Raw genomic sequence first — 17,943 nt, forward strand, 5'->3', positions numbered from 1 at the left:
AGTGGATGAAGGACTATACTTGGAATCTGGAAATTCTGAGTTCAAATCTCAATCCAGATGCTTATTACTTTCAAGACTCTAAACAAATTACTCAACTTCTTTATGTTTCATTTTCCTCATCTGTAAAATGGAGATAGCCCCTACTTATAAAATGTTTCCCAAATTTAAAAGTTCTACATAATGCACACCAGTTTGTTGTATTAATTGAAATAATATATGTAAAGCATTTTGCAAATCTTAAAGTACTACTTAAGTGCTAGCAATTATTATCTAATCTATAACTTTGAAATCTACTGAAGTATGTTTGAATTGAACTTATGACTAAGTGGAAATTGAGAAGACAGGCAGTGAACAGAGCAGATCTGTGACTGGGTAAGTGCAGAGGGAAGTAAGTGGCATGGTGAGAATATCATCTCTTTTCTTATCATGTTTAGCTTTTGAGGGCCTGTGGAGGATCTTCTCCTGAAGGAGGCCAGATAAGAGAAAAGAAAGAGATGAGCCTTACCCTCCAAGATAATTGAATTTATGATTAAGGAGCTTGTACCTGAATCTGCTGTTAGAAATAGAAGAAACATACTGTAGCAGAGGTCCTCAAACTTTTTAAATAGGGGGCCAGTTCACTGTCCCTCAGACAGTTGGAGGGCCAGACTATAGTAAAAACAAAAACTTTGTTTTGTGGGCCTTTAAATAAAGAAACGTCATAGCCCTGGGTGAGGGAGATAAACGTCCTCAGCTGCTGCATCTGGCCCGCGGGCCGTAGTTTGAGGACTCCTGCGTGCAATGGTTGACCTTCCTATGTTTGAGAAATGTCCATAGAGTTACCACACATTAGTCTTAGTTCTGACATACCATTTGACCAAGGAATGAAAGTTGAATGGGAAAAGCAAAAATAAAATGTATCTAAAAATATAATTAAGGAACTCAATAGCCACACTCAGTGACAGGTTTTCTCTATTGAAAAATGTAATTTGGCTGCAAAAATGACACTTAAAGATTTATTTCTCCTTTTCCCTATTTCCTAATGTCTTTTGGCAGGAAGTCTCTAGCCTTCTGATCAATTTAATTGTTAAGGAGAATTCAACAAGGCTGGAAATTTTTACTCTTCTGGGAGAGAATACAGTAACTGGTTGGCCTGGATTTCTGAACTGTTTGGGAGTTATCTTTCTCATTGATGCATGGATAAATTTTCATTCTTATTCCAATCAGTGATGTTTGAATTTTGGCAGCACCAGACAAACTTCCCTTTCCAGTTTTTCTATGAGATTTTCAGGAATCTATATGCTATATACAAGGTTTGACTTCTCTAATGATAACTTACTATGATGATGATGACAACATACAGTTCAAAGTACTTTACCTTTAACCAATCTCATTATTCAGAAATACCTACTGGAAGTGTTTTCATTCCCATTTTATAGGAAGAAATGGAGACTCTGAGAAGGTGTAATATTATACAATTGGAAGGGACCTAAGCAGCCCTAGAGTTTAATTTGGCATATAGAGAAATTGAGATGGAAAGAAGTTGATTGACTTGTCCAAGGTCATACACTAGTAATAGTCTGTGATGGGATTTGAACCTAGATTTCTTGACTCCAAGTTTTATCCTTTTTCTACTGTGCCAATCAATCCATTAGTAGTATATTAAATGTAGTGTCAACTATTGAAATTTTAAACATTTTGTAAAGGAGATATAATATGACAGGAATATAAAAATCAGGAAAGAGTAAGTTAAAATAAAGTCAAAGTGAATAATAATTGGAATGTCAACTCAGATGTGATAGAGCTCTAAATAGCTGACACATTCAGTTATATTAGCAATCAAGTTTCTATAATGGAGAAAGGTCATTACAATTTGAGATTTCTTCAATTCAATTCAATAAACATTTAATAAACACATATTATGTGCCAGACACTGTGCTAAGAGCTGGAGATGTAAATAAGAAAAAAGAAAGATAGTCTGTAACCTTAAGGAGGCTAAAATCTAATTAGTATTGGTAAAGGAAGACAACATAAAAGAAAGCTGAAAAATGGAAGTGGGTGAATAGGGTGGAGAGCAGGGAGCATTATGTTTCATGTAATGGAAACCAAGTCAATCTCCTGATAGAAAGTAGAGAAATACCTGCAAGATTCTGAGTTTTTTATAAAGAAAAATATTGGAAGGAATTTATTGCTTTATCTTTTAGCTCTCCAATTAGAGGAAGGAGGAAAATGAAATAGTTGAGGTGTTGAGTATCAAAAACTGAGTCAATCTGCATGGTGACAAGATTCCAGGTGATAAGCTTATCCTCATGAGGGTACTATGTGTCCTGCAGTGGAAATCAAGGAAAGCACCTGATTGAAAATTGAGAGTATTTCTTTTTTAAATTAAAGATTTTCATTTTCAAAATATATGTGTAGATAATTTTCATCATTCACCCTTGCATTCCAATATTTTTCCCTGAGGCAATTGTGATTAAGTGATTTGCTCAGGGTCACACAGCTAGGAAGTGTTAAGTATCTGAGACTAGATTTGAACTCAGGTCCTCCTAAATTCAGGGCTGGTGCTCTATTCACTGCACTACCTAACTGCCCCATGTGTTCCAATTTTTTCCCTTCCTTTCCCCATCCTCTCTCCCAGATGGCAAATAATTCAATATATGTTAAACATGTGAATTTTTCTATACATATTTCCACAATGACTATGTTGCACAAGAAAAATTAGATCAAAAAGGGAAAAAATGAGAAAGAAAAAAAAATGCAAGCAAACAATAACAAAAAAGTGAAAATTGCTATGTTGTGATCCACATGCAGTCCTCATAGCCCTCCTCTGGGTACAGATGGCTCTCTTCATCACAAGACCATTGGAACTGGTTTCAATCATCTCACTGTTGAAAAGAGCACATGCATTAGAATTGATCATTGTATGTTGCTGTGTACAATGTTCTCCTGATTCTACCCTAGAGAGTATGCCTTAAAATAATCTTTTACTTTTGGTAGGATTCCATGTTCACAAAATACCATTTTGATCTTACTTGTTACACCAATAGGTTTCCACAATTCAAAGACAATATATTAAGAAAACTATGTGGTTCTCTGATCTGCTTGACAGTTGCATTTCTTAATATAAACTAATAAATATACAGTTTAATTTTTAAGCAGGATTACTCAAAACATAGCCAAGATAACTTGGCAAACTGTTAGATAGGTGCTACATGATATAAAGAACTTGAATGTTTCAGAAGGCACTTATCATCACACCTAAAATAAAAATTCTGACAGGCCGCCCATATTACCACTACACAGAAGATATGTAGAGAGAGGAGAAAAATGCACAAAAAACTTCCCTGGTCACCTTTCCATTGGTTGGCATCTTGGGGAATACATATAATTAGATATTCACATTAGAAATATTTTGAAGGTACTACTTTTAATAATAAAAAATGTCAGTGTAACTACACATTCCCTGTACTCAGAGTCTTGCCTAAGACTAAATTATCTTCCAAAAATAATTGAAATGGTTACAAAATTTCACAACAGTAACTAGTTTCCAACTAAAGTGGGGGGATGGAGAGGAAAGTGAGGAGAGATTAATCTACTCTTCCTCCTTAATCTCCATGCCCTCCAACACTCTCCCAGTGATAGTACAGTGCAATCCCCTAGAAGTGATTTTGTGCTAACATCATATAATTGTTGAATTTTCATGTTTAAAAGTTTTCTTTGGTTTCTTTCTATTTTTTTTAAATAGCACATAACCCTTGGGCTTCATATTGCCCTTGTGTTTAGAGTGCTGTATTTCCTTTCTATGTTGTCTTTATTTTCATGTTGTTTCTGGTGAAATGTCCTAAATGGCAAAGGGAGAGTGATGAACATCTTTACCTGTCTCCTAGGTATGGTTCTCTGGATAGTATCTCTTGGTTGATCAAGTAATACTGCTACCAACATTTCTGTCAGCAATCTAAGACCCCTCAAAACTCAATGATTTCTTAATTCCATCTGCATGGGATAGGCCATTTCCACCTCTACAGAGGGAATTCAGGAGGAACAAGGCAGTTTGAGATATGAAATGTGAGAAACTGGATGAATTTTCCAGATCCATGATAAGCCTAGCTCTCTTTGTGTCACCTAATTTAGTTGTCTAGTGATAGGGAATGAGGCTAAAATACTGTCGTTTAACATCTGGGATGGCTTGCATAACCAGATGTGAGGGATTCTGGCAAACCTGGATTCTAGGTTCTCACAATGAAGTCTTTGTCCTCTTTCTATTTCTCCATCATTTCTCCTATTCTTATATAATACATTCTGTGTGATGTGGATTCCCTTCTTCAAGTATGAATTTTAGTCTAATAGTATTGATAGTTCTAGCTCCTTTAAAATATTTGAAATGTATATAAAGAAAATCCTGAAATGGTTGACTTCTGAGGGGTAAGTTTATGGTGTTTTTCTTTATAAATTGTAATTGATAGGAACTGGACACAGTCCTGTTGCCATTGTTTGGTATAGAAACATAAATAATGCTTAGTTTGTTCACTTTATGTGTCTCTTGGCCTGTGGGTCATGGACATGTAAAGTCTTCTTTGGCTTTCATAATACTGCTCTTTCCTAGTTTTTATCTTAACTGAAAAGCAGCTTCTCAGGCTTTTTTGCTCCATTTCCTGCTCTGTTCAAATGCATGTTTCTCAGGGCTCAGTTCTGAGCTTTCCTTTCAAACTCCATTCTCTCTTTTGTAATCTCCTCAGGTCCCATGAGTTGAAAAATCAACTCTGGAGATGATTTCAAGATCAAGACATCCTGCTATAACTTTCTAAAATCCTACCTTGAATTAATATTATTATTATTATTTTTTGCTGAGGCAATTGGGATTAAGTGACTTGCCTAGAATTACACAGCTAAAACTTTTTATGGGACATCTCACTTTGAAGTCCCATAGACATCTCAAAATCAACATTTCCAAAATAAAACCTATTTTATTTATCTATAAACCCATCTCTTTTCTAAATTTCCCCATATCTTCTAAGGGTAGAACCATCATGCTTAGTACCAAATTTCAAAACATTAGAGTTTCAACTTTTCTTTCCTGTTCTATATCCCTTAGAACTATTAAATTATAAAGTATTAATTCTAGCTTTCCTAGAACTAGTTAACATCTCCGGCAATGTTTCATTCTTATAGAGACTGACCATGTCACTCTCCTACTCAAACTCCAATTGCTTTCTGTGTGTAAACTCCTCTGTTTGGCATTCAAAGTTAAAACGTAATCCAAAATATTCCTTTCCAATACTTATTATAACATAATTTTTCTTCTTGCATTCTATGGTCCAGTAAATCTGACTCCCTGGGCCACATGTTTACTTAATATTTCCTTATCTTCATCTCCAAAAATCCTTTCTTTCTTTCAAAATTCTGCTAAAATTTTGCCTTCTTTAGGAAAGTTTCTCTTCCCCTTCAGCTGCTATTATTGTCTCCGCAATTTATTTTGTATACATTTTGTCTATAATTATTTATATAATAATTAATTATTCAGTCAGAAGTGTGCTTCTGAGCAAGTCACTTAACCCTGTTTGCTTCAGTTTCCTCAGGTACAAAATAAGCTGGAGAAGAAAATGTTAAATCACTCTGATATCTTTACAAGAAAACCTCAAATAGGGTCATAAAGAATCATGTATGTGTTGTTTATGTTGTCTTCCCAAAAGGGGGAAACAGAAATGACTAAAAAAGTCTTACAACTTTGAGTTTTGGGCAGGAGAAATCCATTCACCTTTTCCTTCAATCTCCAACCACATATCACATCCCCACAATGGCAGCATTAAAGTAATCTAGCTTATTATGAATTCAGTACTCTCCCTTTTAAATGTTGATACAGTTCATCACTCTGGGTATTACCTCTGTCCAGAGTGCTGATATTGGCTTATACCTTTTTCATGTTAAATTTAGGTAGTATGATCATACATGTATATAGTTTTCCTAGGGCCTATGGCTCCTGAATAAGCTAACTTCTGGGGTTTAGATTTATGAGTCCTTGAAATCAGCTATTAGAAAACCACAAAACCTTAATGTTGTATTCTAAATTCCTGAATTTTGCCTCTCTGTAATGTATAAATTCAGTGGCCAAACAGAATAAGTTGAATCTTCATGACATAAAGTTTTGTGGATTAGTCATGTCATATCAGTAAGACAGTCAACAAGTCAAAAAGTCCAATAAGAATTAGGAATTCACCAATTGCCAGAAATTGTGCTAAGTGCTAGGGATATGAAGAAAAGTAAAAAAAAGTAAATAAGGAATAGAAAAAAAAAATCCCAAATACTCTCTGTCCTCAAGGAGTTCACATTCTAATGGGGGAAACTAGTTTAATATACATATATACATACATACATACATTCATATGTGCATATGTGTATGCTCTTTCTATATGTATGTGTGTATGTATTAGATAAAGATAATTTCAGAAGGAAAGGCACTACAGCTGAAGAGCCAGGAAAGGTCTTTTGCAAAAGGTGAGATTTTAGCTGAGTTTGGAAGGGATTTTGGGAAACAAGGAGGGAGAACTGGGGGTGGGGAAAGCATTCCAATTATGGGGGAAGGCCAGTGGAAAAGTATGGATCTCAGACTTCTGGGGGGCAGAGCCAAGATAGCGGAGATGACACACACTTCTCTCTGACCTTCTTTACAACCTTCACAATAATTACAAAATACAGCTTCTGAATTAGCTCTGGGCAGGCAAAACCCACAAATTTTGGGAGTGCAACAAATTATCAGAAGAAAATGATTTCAAAGATCTCCAAAAAAAGGTCTGATCTCCAAAAAAGGTCTGTTTCAATTGGAAATGGGAGGGAGGAATCTAGAGCAATCAGTACAAACACCAGCACAGACAGCTCAAAGTCCTGGAGCAGAGAATTTATGGAAGGAAACAGACCAGAAAAGATGTGTTTCAATCAAAAACAGGAGAGAGGCAGTGAAGCACAAACAGCTGACTGCAAATGCCAGCACAGACAGAGGAGAGTCCTGGAGCAGTGCAGTCTCAGGGTGGTGGTGCAGACTCCAACCACAAATGCCATGCAGACAATACAGAACCCTGGGACATTGCAGACTCCATGTAGCAGACCCAGCATCAGGAATGAATCAGCATTGACCCAGCAGCTGCGATTGCTTGGAAAACCTCTCCCGCCCTAAAGGCAGACCTTAACTTAAAAAAAAAAAAAATGAGTAAAAGAGGACTCTAACAATTGACAGCCTTTAAGAGAAAAAGAAGAATAGATTTCAAACCCTGAGGAGACTAAAAGCAGATTGTCTCCAGATGAAGCTCCAAAAAAGTGATATAACTTGGTCCCCATTACACAAGACTCTTCTAGAAGAACTTAAAAAGGATCTTAAAAGAGAGCTAGAAGAAAAATGGGGAAAGAAAATGAAAGCTTTGCAAAACAGTATGAAAAAGGCAACACAAAATAGACATAGTGAAATGGAAAAAGCATATAACTCAATAAAAGATAAATTTGATAAACTGGAAAAAGAAAGCAACTCCCAGAAAAGCAGAATTTGTGAAACAGAAAAAGAAAATAACTTCTTAAACAACAGAATTTGTGAAATGGAAAAAGAAAATAACTTTTTTAAAAATAGAATTTGTGAAATGGAAAAAAATTCCACAGAACAAAACAATTCATTCAAAAATTCAATTGGACAAATACAAAAAGAAGTAAAAAAAAATGAAGAGAATAACACACTAAAATTCAGATTTGAATAAATAGAAATGAATGATTCAATAAGGCAGCAAGAATCAATCAAGCAAAAAAAAAAATGAAACAATAGAAAAAAATTGTAAAATACTAATGGGGAAAATAACCAACCTGGAAAATAGATCTAGGAGAGACAATCTAAGGATTATTGGACTCCCTGAAATACATGATGAAAAAAAGAGCCTAAACATTATCTTTCAGGAAATCATCAAAACAACTGCCTAGATATCATAGAAACAGAAAGTAAAATGGCCATGAAACAATTAATCGAATGCCTCCTGAAAGAGATCCCAAAATTAAAACCCCAAGGAATAGTGTGGCTAAATTTGAGAATTATCGGACCAAGGAAAAAATATTACAACCAGTCAGAGAGAAACAATTCAAATACTGAGGAGCCACAATAAAGATCACTCAGGACCTAGCAGCTTCTACTTTAAAGGATGGAAGGGCCTGAAATCTGATATTCTGAAAGGCGAAGGATCTTGGAATGCAACCAAGAATAAATTATCTGCTAAACTGAGCATTTTTTTTCAGGGAAGAAGATGGACATTCAATGAAACTGGCGAATTCCATGTATTTTTGAAGGACCAGAGCTAAATAAAAAATTTGACCTCCAAATATATAACTCAAGAGAAGCACAAAAATGTAAAAAAGAAAAAAAAAACTCTTGTGAACTATATTTTTGCTATGGGTATACATTGAGAATACATGTATAATCTGATTTTACTGTTATAATATAAAAAAGAAACTAGAGGTGGAAAGGGGATTGTAATGGGGGAAAAGGGGAAAAGTGGAGGTAAAATGAGGGGAATTACATCTCAGTAAGAAGCAAAGAACATATATTATAATTAAGGGGGGAAAGGAGGGTAATGAATATTATGTGAATCTTACTCTTATCAGATTTGAGCCAAAAAAAGAATATTAGATATATTTGGTTTCACTGAAAAACATCTCTCATCTTATAGAAAAGTGGGAGGAGAAAGGGGAAAAGGGAAGGGGTAGGCTAAATGGAAGGGAAAAGAGAAATAGTAAGGGAAAGGTATAAGAAAGGGGGAAGATTGCTTGAGGCAAGTAGTGTTTATAAGTAAAATACTGGGAAGGAGGGAAAGGGGGAAAGGAAAGAGAAAATTATAATTTGGAATTGATAAGATGGCAGGAAATACAGAATTAGTAGTTTTAACTGTAAATGTGAATGGGGTAAACTCTCCCATAAAACACAAGCAGATAACAGATTGGATTAAAAGCCAGAATCCTACAATATGTTGTTTACAAGAAACACATTTAAAGCAGAGTGATACATACAGAGTAAAGGTAAAAGGCTGGAGTAGAATCTATTATGCTTTAGGTGAAGTTAAAAAAAAAGCACGGGTAGCCATCCTCATCTCAGATCAACAAAAGCAAAAATTGATCTGATTAAAAGAGATAAGGAAAGAAATTATATCTTGCTAAAGGATACCATAGATAATGAAGCAATATCAATGTTAAACATATATGCACTAAGTGATGTAGCATCTAAATTCCTAAAGAAGAAGTTAAGAGAATTGCAAAAAGAAATAGACAGCAAAACTATAATAGTGGGAGATCTCAACCTTGCTCTCTCAGAACTTGATAAATCAAACCATAAAATAAATTTAAAAAATAAGTTAAAGAGATAAATAGAAGACTAGAAAAACTATTTCTGGGTGGGCAGAGCAAAGGTAATCCCAGAAGAGAGGTAGGATAAATAGACAACCTTGAGCAGAGCTCACTCTCTTGCTTTCTTGCTTCCTGTTACCCCCACAGAGAGGATGACTGAATAAAGAGAGAATGTTTGCACTTCCTAGTTGGTCTGTCTCAGTGTGATCTGGGCTGAAGTATGAAGGCAGGTGAGTTGGCCTAGTTATGGCCTTTGAAGGGTGGGCATTATAGATCAGGCAGTGGGCCAGGATAAGTGGTGTCCTCTACAGGGACTACATGGCTAGGACCTCACTATGTAGCAGGTCTACAGAGTGAGAAGGGAGACAGAGCTCTGCTCTAGTGAGTGGAATATTCGGTATGGGACAAACTATAGTGAAGGTCTCAGTCTGGGAGGTGCTAGGGAAAGAAATTTATAGAATAGTAAAGCAAGCAGGATTGGAAATTGATTTAAAAACAGCCCAAACATTTGTAAACACTATACAACTTTGCTGTCCGAGAGTGCAATATAATGGGCTAGATTTAAGTAAGTGGGAGGTAGTAGGTAATCAGATGGCTTTCTATGATAAGGAAACTCCAGGAGCCATCCACTCCTCATAAATAAATGAGGCATCATGTCATTTATCAAGTGACTCAAAGCACTTTAAGAGGTGCAAGCCTCAATCCATTAAAAGTAGATAATGAAGTGCAAATGGGGAGTCATAAAACAAATGAGAGTCAAAAGCCAGCACTCATTAGGACAAGCCGCTTTCATAAAATGGAGCAGGCAGAAGTTAGCTGTGGGAAAGAATCAGGAAGTAAACAAGAAGACAAAGTAGGTGGATGTGACAAAAAAGGAAGAGGTAGTGAGGAAGAAGCAGGAGGTGGATATGATGAAACAGGAGGAGGCAGGGATAAAATGATAAATGAGGAAGTAAACAGAGGGACATAAGACCTTGAGAAAAAAGACAGTGATAGGATAAGGCAGGAGAAAGTGAACAGAAGGAAGGTCACCTCCATCTCCAAGGCATGACCTTCTTCCCCATCTCCTGCCTTTCTTGACGAGGTACAATTCCCAAATGCTCTCTCTGTGCTCCCTTGTGGAAGCTTTGGAGATTTCCAGACAAATTTAGGACAAATGATACAGAAAGCAGCAGAAGAAGGAGATGAGGAAGCAAAATCTTGGCTAGATGCTTGCCCCATATTTGAAGGCCCACAAGGAAGGACATGGGTGAGTGGAAGAAAATTAAATAAATGGAAGAGGCGGTAAATAGTTATGGGGTTGATTCTCTATGTGTTAAGGAGCTGTTGGCACTCTTAGCCTCTAGGAATATATTAACCCTGAATGATTGGAAGGCTATTGCTAAAGTCTGCCTTAAACCTGGCGAGTCTCTATAGTGGATAACTCTGTTTGCAGACTTGGCAAAAGAATATAAGAGGAGGTTTGCCTTTACACTATCTGCAATAAATAATGCCGGTCCTGACTTACAATTTCAATGGAAAGTTCTCCTCCAAGAGGTGTGTTGTAGCCCCATCGTGTGTCAGACATACAAAGCACAAGCGATAGAATCAATTAAGAAGGCATGGCTTCATGCCATGATACTGCATTATATAGAGGATATATCAACAAATAGTGGGAAAGATCTCTCTGCCTTGCTTAAAGATACCATAAGCCTTCTTGCTCAACATGAACTGGTGGTAGTCCCAGAAAAGATCCAACATAACGATCCCATCATTTGCCTGGGACTCCTCATGGGGACTTCTATAGTTACCAATCAGATACCTAACTTACAATTAGACAAGGTGAACCTATTTCAGAAAGCAGTTGGACAAATTCAATGGTTAAGGGCTTGTGTCCCTATTCCTATTTCTTTAATGCAAACATTTTGACATCCCCTTATAAATAGACCTCCTCAGTGAAGGACACAATTTATAAAATCATGGCTCTTACTTCTAAACCTAGAACAGCGAGATGGGACCCCAGGTGTCCCATAGAAGTCTCTTAGTAAATCAAAAAGTCCTTCTGTGGTATTACATCAAGGTAGTAAAATTTTGGAATATGTGTACATGACAAGACCACAGAAGATATTACCAAACCATATTGAAATACTGGGAAAACTTGCTCTTGAGGCAGTAAAAAGAGCTTCTCATCTAACAGGGAAAGACTCTTACTTTATTTACCCTTTGAACTGGGAGCTAGAGAAGTCATGATGCAAACTTATTGGCTATGGGGGTATTTGCTCAATGGACTACACTAAGCCCCCATTCTACATGCTTACTCCTTCCTTAGTTGTCCCATATTCTGGTACAGCCCCCTTGTAAGACAACTGTTGATGAGCCTGTACAAGGCACAAATGTCTTTACTGATGCCACTAAGAATTGCAAGGCTTTAATTTATCATGAGCATTCAAAAGAGATTCTGGTGTTGGAAACTCCTTATGAGCCCATTAACATCATATCAGATAGCTTATATGCTGTCTTAGTACTCAGAGGCATTGAGGATGCTGTCTTACAACCTCAGAACTCTTCAATTGCTACCTTTTTGCTGAATTGCTGCTGATTTAAGAAATTAAGACTGCCTGCCATCTAGGGGTGGGGATGGAGGGAGGGAAGGGAAAAGTTGGAACAGAAGTGAGAGTGCAAGGGACAATGTTGTAAAAATTACCCATGCATATGTTCTTTCAATAAAAAGCTATAATAATAATAAAAAAGATACTCTATCTCTTGGGTCTTGGTATTTAAAAAAATTTTTCCTCATGCCTGGAATGCTCTCCCTCCTCTACTCTGACCTATACTTTCTGACTTTCCATGCTCACCTAAACTTCTATCTCCTACAGAATTCCAATGCCCTCTCTCTGTTAATGATTTTATATTTATATTGCATAGAAGCTTTATATATAGATATAGATACAGATACATACACATACATACACACATATATTTATTTATGTATACATACACATAGATGTATATATGTATTTACATGTTTTCTCCCATGTTAGATCATAAGTTCTTTGATGATAGGGGATTTTTTTAAACCTTTTTAATGTATTATATATACACCTATATTATGCATATATAATATAGGTACATATATGTAATACATGTATCTATAATATATATGTAAAATATATACACATACACATATGTTTTGTCTCTTTCTTATATAGGCATGTATCTAACATGTAATATTATATCCACATGTGTCTAATCTGTAGCAATCTAATATGGGATAAATCAAGCAAATACATGTATACATATATATGTGTGTGTATGTGTATTTGTATGATGTGTCCCATGTCAAATTGTAACCTCCTTGATGGAAGGGGGATTTTTTTTTTTGCCTCTTTTTGTATCTAAAGAGCTTATAACATTTCCTGATACATAAAAGGTGCATAATAAAGGTTTATTGATTGATCGAAATGCACCTCTTCTTCACTTCTGACTTTTAGAATTCTCTGCTTTCTTCAAAAGTCATCTCAAGTGTCACATCTTTTATAAGGTTTTTCCTGGTCCTCTCACTCGCAGGTGCCTCTCCCTCATCTCCCAATTTACCTTGTATTTATTTAATACGTACTTACATGCGATCATATTGTTCTCTTCTCCCTCTCCAAAAAAATATAAACTCTTTGGGATCAAAAACTATTCCATTTTTGTCTTCATATAATCAGTATTTTGGACATTATTTTGCATATAGTAGGTGCTTCGTAAATATTTGTTTGTTGATTTTTCCAAGGTCTGAAGTGTAGCAAAGACAGTACATGAATATAGGCATTCTGATCTCATTTTTCACTATAATGCTTTTACCTTTGGATATAATTATTTTTGTTTCATTTCTTTTGGGGATATTTTAGGAAAAACACTTTGAAAAGCTTACATTGCTCTTATTTGTAGTATAATCAAGGAACCTATGTATCACTCTCATGTCACATTGTAGGGAAAACAAAATACAAAAGGCTTATAATGCAATTATAAACTGCCTGGATTTGTCTATGATTTCTGTACTTATTATACTTATTGTCCTTATTGTACTACCAGGAGTAAAAAAAAAAAAGTTTTGGTAATATAGACCATTTTCTTTTCTATTTTATGCTTTTCTTTAGTAATAAGACAAAGAAGGTAAAGTTGATTGAGTAAATCAGTTGTCAGCTCACATCCCTTAAAATGATGATGCCCTGATAATGTAGTGCAAACAATTTTTAACCACTCAATCAGATTAAGTACGAAATGTTCTAGGATGACTTGGAATGATATTGACAGATAGTTCAAACTGGATAAAAAAATCCCAACTCCCCCAATTTTTTTGCCTCTTTTTCTATGTGTATGTATGTATGCACACATATGTGTATAATATATGTACATATATTATATAATATATGTATATATTATATATGAAATATGTGTGTATTTGTGTATATATTTTGCCTCTTTCGCACATATGTATATGTGTGTAATATGTAATCTTATACACATATGTATCTAACATCTAATGAGTAACAACCTAACATGTGAGACAGCATGCAAATACATATATACACATGCAAAAGATATGTTAAAATGGGATTTCTTCCTTATAGCATGATAGATTTAGAGTTAAAAAGAACCTTGGACATTGCTGTCTTTTCATTTTATAGATGAAGAAACTGAGGCATCAGAAGCACTTCCTTTAAAAATGCTTAAGATCAGATTTGAACCTAGGTTTTTTCCTGATTCCAAAACCAATATACTTTTTTTATTATGCCACACTGTCTTCTTCATAGTGGCACTTGAATTATTATGGAGCTACTAGGTTTTGTTAGAGGAACTTTTGAGGCACCAAAGAATATCTGTTGTATATTACAAGGTCCTTCCCTGTTCCACATGGAGATTTTTTTTGGATGGTATCTTTCCTATAGGCCTTTGGCAACTGGGTGCTAAGCAGCTCAACATGTGTTTTAGATTGAAAAGTAAATGGATAAAATGACCTTTAGGCAAGTCCAGGTACTTTCAACATCACATCTGGCCTTCGAATGTCCAACCTAACTTTATAGATTCTTTGTGATATGATGGTCCTAATATAAGTTGGAAGGATTTCCTGCTTTTGATAATTTAGATAGGCATAAGTACTAAATACACAGGTTACTGGATCTGTGATTTCATTGGCATAGGTCAGGGCTTCTTAAACTTTTTCCACTTGTGACCTGTTTTTGCCTAATAAGTCTTTATGTGACCCAAATATTTACTGATAATAAATCATAATTTTATTGTGACTCACAATTTAAGAAATTGAAGTATAGGACCTCCAAGGTGAGGAAACTCTCTGCCAAAGTAAAGTAACACCTTTTATATAGTTTATATTCTTTAACTTTGCCTAGAGTGGGAGTTAGAGCCAAGATGGTGGATCAGAGGAAGCATCTCAGTTGAAATCTTTTAACAGCTTTAAAATAGTGACAATTTATATTTTGAATGGAAGAGCCAATAGAAGGTTAGGCATTTTTTGGAAGATGTGAAGCAACAGTGGCCACAACAACAGCAGCATTTTTGGGATCTCTCAGCCCAGGGATGGTAAGAAGGTTAGAAAACTGGCTAGAAAGAGGTTACAGGCCCTTGACTGATAATGGGGCAAAGGATGCTGAGTGGCAACTCTTAACCATATGCAATTCTGGGTTGCAGTTCCAGGGAAGACAGAAGTTTTAGTGCTTGTGAGTTCAGAGAAATAGGGATTCTTTCCTGGTAAAGATCAGAACACAGATCAGAAGATCTCCCTTATCTCCCAGATCCCCCAGAATCACATCACAAAACCTTGAAGACCCCAGAACTAGCTCTGAAAAGAGTTGCATGAAAAAATTCTAAAGTCTGGACAATGCCTCCCCATCCCCAATAAGTAGAGATCAACTTTAACATAATGTTGAAAATTAAGAAATAAACTGGAAAAATAAGCAAACAATGACAACAAAAAAGAAATTCATAATAAAAAGTTACAATGATGGTGGGAAGGACCAAAAACAAATTCAGAAAAAGACAGCAATGGGAAAAAAGTTGAAACTAAAGCCTCAAAGAAAAGTGCTGGTTGGACCCAAGCCCCAAAAGATTTCAAAGAGTCAAAGAAGGAGATAAAATGGTTAGAAGAAAAAATAAGGAAGAGAAATGAGATTGATGCAAGAAAATTATGATGATAGAATTGATAGCTGGGTAAGAGACCCAAAAACTAATTTAAAAAAAAAAAGCTCCTTAGGAAACAGAATTGGCTTAATAGTAAAAGAAGTACAACAAGTAGGAAAATATGACACTGAAGAAAATTTCTTAAAAATTAGAATTGAGTAAGTAAAAGATAATGACTCTATTGCAACATAAAGAACTAATACAACACAATCAAAAGAATGAAAAATAATAAGAAAATGTAAAATATCTCATTGGAAAAATATCTTATCTAGAAAATAGAAAAGAGATAGCTAAAGAATTATCAGATCAAATAAGAATGTAGACATTACATTTCAAGAAATAATAAAAGGAAAACTGCAGTTTTTCTGTACTAATATTATTAGATTTAAAGAATAAATTCATTGAAAAAAAACTTCAGTGATCATTTCCTGAAAGAAATCCCAAAATGAAAACTCCCAATTAAGAGAAATTCAATAATACAATTTTAAGATTGTTGAGGGAATAAAAGAGGGGGAACATCCCAATGGGCTTGGAGAAAAGAAATCACAATACTGTAAACAAGAAAAGGGAATTCAGAACATAAGAACTATTAATCTAAGAGGAAGACATGTATAGTAGAAAGAGTACTAGATTTGGCATCTGAGGATCTATGTTCTTTATTATTTTATCTTTATTATTATTAATTATCTTTATTCTTAATCTTTATTACTTTCTATCTGATTCTGTGCTGGTCACTTAATCTCACTGAACTTTAGATTCCTAACTTGTGAAATGAGGGAATTAAAGGACCCTATAGTCTTTTTCAATTCTAATCCTATGATATATATGCCTGTTTTCTCTTCTTAAGTCAATAAATGGAAGCTCTCTATGATGCTGTAAGAATGGGAGCAGGTTCAAGAACTAATGAAAATATTCCGTTTTAATTAAAACTAAAGGAAGGAGAAATTACTCACAGATACAAGTTAAAATATGGAAAAATCTCAATCTATAATGATTAAAGAGTTCAATTAGCAAATCAGAATGATGAATTTGATAAAAAAAAAAAAATGAAGAAAATACCCGAGCTAAGGGACTTGGATCAAAGGTACAACACTATTCTGAGAATGTTTCGAGAGAAAGAAGAGACTAAAGAACTTTGAATTTTCAAAGATCTCAAAGATGTGAAAAATAGATATGATTTACATGAACTCTTAATAATATAGGCTGAACTAAGCCTTTGGTGAAAAGTAATTTTACAGTACATCAAAAGAAAGACTTGAATATATATGGAGAAATCTAATAATTTGTAAATTCTATTAAAGTATCAAAATGTGACTTTCTTATATAAAAAATAATAATTTCCACACATATTGAAAATATCCATAATAAAAATTTGAGAAAGGAACAGGCAGGCTTTTGTCAGCAGTATTCTATATCTTTTCATGTACTTGCATTCAGCATAATTCATCAAAATAGATCCTACTATTTATTATCAACTATAAAATCAAGCATTTGATTTGGTAAAATTAAATACTTTTCTTCAATATGCTATCTTTTTGTACATGTTAAATACATAAAAGTTTCCTTGGAAGATACACAGAAGCAATAATTTTGCATATGATAATTCTCTCAACATTATTGATAGGTATACTATTGAAAAACTAATTATTGTCAACAGTATTTACCACTTTTAAGCCCAACCTAAATGGAATAAATGTCCTCCAAGGCTCTTTAGCATTTGTGGGTGACCTTGTGCTGATTGAACCAAATGCCAAACAATCAAAACATCTTCAATTAGATCCACAATAATTAAAGAGAATCCAACCTACATAGAAAAAGCAAATGAATGAAGTCAGTCACTCAACTAACATTTATTAAGAGCCTACTATGTGCCAGATACTGTAAAATTACTGTGGAGACAAAGTGAAACAATCCAAGAGCTTATAATTTAATGGGAAAAAGACATGCAAAATTTATGTACTAATATATGCAGGATAACTTAGGGGTGATGACAAAGGTAAGGCACTAAGATTAAGGTGAGATGGGAAAGGTATCTTATATAGAAGGTGGGACTTAATCTGAGACTTGAAGGAAGCCAGAGAAACCAGAAGTCAGAAATGAGAAGAGAGAAATCTTGTCATGGTGGCCAGTTAAAATGCCAGGAGACTAGAGATGAAATGGTTTTTTGTTTTTTTTTTTGGTTTGAGAAATCTAGAAGAACAGTAAGGAAACATCTAAGTGGATAGATGTGTGACTTTGGATAAGTTACTTAACCCTGTTTGCCTCAGTTTCCTCATCTGTAAAATGAGTTGGAGAAAGAAATGGCAGAGTACTTCAATATATTTACCTAAAAAACCCCAAATGTGGTTAAGAAAAGTGGGACATGATTAAAAAAAAAAAACAACTGAACAATAACAAATAACTAAAGTGTCAGTGGATTTCATAGTATGTCAAGGGAGCAAC

This window comes from Antechinus flavipes, chromosome 6, assembly GCF_016432865.1.
Source record: "Antechinus flavipes isolate AdamAnt ecotype Samford, QLD, Australia chromosome 6, AdamAnt_v2, whole genome shotgun sequence".
In the NCBI taxonomy this organism is placed as follows: Eukaryota; Metazoa; Chordata; class Mammalia; order Dasyuromorphia; family Dasyuridae; genus Antechinus; species Antechinus flavipes.